Source organism: Aplysia californica, unplaced genomic scaffold (genome assembly GCF_000002075.1).
Source record: "Aplysia californica isolate F4 #8 unplaced genomic scaffold, AplCal3.0 scaffold00343, whole genome shotgun sequence".
NCBI lineage: Eukaryota > Metazoa > Mollusca > Gastropoda > Aplysiida > Aplysiidae > Aplysia > Aplysia californica.
The window spans coordinates 180,498-181,899 of NW_004797613.1; positions in this window are offsets into that span (position 1 = coordinate 180,498).

Genomic DNA, 1,402 nt, shown 5'->3' on the forward strand with positions numbered 1-1,402 from the left:
TAGAGAGAGAGAGAGAGAGAGAGAGAGAGAGAGAGAGAGAGAGAGAGAGAGAGAGACGCACAGAACCGAGTGAAAACTTAATCCCTACCAGTTGAGAATCAATATGATATTAAAACATTAAAAAAATCTCTTATGATGAAGTTCAGCATTCTTTTAAAGCTCAGCGCATGTTTATTAAACGGGTTGATTCGAGGACGTGATAACCTGGTGGGATGTGTATAGTGGGATTTACAAGATGTCTATTTTGGTGTCGGAGACCTAATATTAATTAGGCTCTCGGGTTCTGAGAGATGGGTTCTTTGGAAAGGCTATAGAAGAATTTCCTTCTCTTCTCCTAGACGGAAATTTTCATGGACACAGCAGCAGTGGAAGTCTTCAAATTCTGGCGGCCATTTTGCATTTGAAACCAGGCGATCCCCACGTCCTTCAATTGCAAATATCTCAACTCCTATTCAAGATAGATGAACACTTTTTAAACAAAAACAAAACAAGTGAATAGACTTTAACATTACGACAATAACAACTCCATGTGTTAAAAAATTGACGGGCGCCTGTTTCCACCGCTTCGTGACGCCTAGATCTGGTTCTCTTTATGGAAATCAATAAAATATTACATGTATTTTATTTAAAGTTATGCAAAGAAGTTAAAGGTCTCAATCAGAGCCGTCAGACAGAGATAATTATGAACTTTTGTTCCTTTTGTCATGTACAGAAGCATTAGAACAAATTGACTTCCGAAAGTGCTGCTTTAAAAAAGTGAAACAAGAGCGGAGAAAGACATAAATAGCTGACACTGATTTCCAGGCTTTATGACAAACAGCACAACAGAAAAGAATAATGATACCAGGATCGTCAACGTCTGCTCCAGACTTGACTCCGGAAAAAAAGAAGTTGCATACGTTGTCTTCATGTAGTCTAGTGGTTACTGTTAGTCATGAAGCTGGACATTTTTTATGCCAGGATGTACATGAATAGGAGCATGTATGTTTGTGTTACTGGAGGCTTCAGATAGTGTCAGTTTTACCTGTCTTTTCGTTGGTGGGATGTTGTAACTCCATTTCTGGAAATTGTTAGAGTGAGGGTGCCGTTGTGAGCTCACGTACTGTGTACGTCAACGGAATCCTGAGTTCAGAGATATGTACCTGTATGCGCTTTTGATGAAAGGTAGTGTGTGTGTGTGTGTGTGTGTGTGTTTGTTTGTGTGTGTGTGTGTGTTTGTGTGTGTGTGTGTGTGTGTGTGTGTGTGCGTGGGCGGTCAGCTTTCTCTTGAATATAGCCATTGGTTTTCTCGTATCGTCATTTTGCCCTTTCTCACTGTGGCCGGGACGTGCTTTTCTCACTAAAGTGTTTGTTACTGTTTCACATTGCAGATCTTTCTCTCTCACACACACTCACACACACA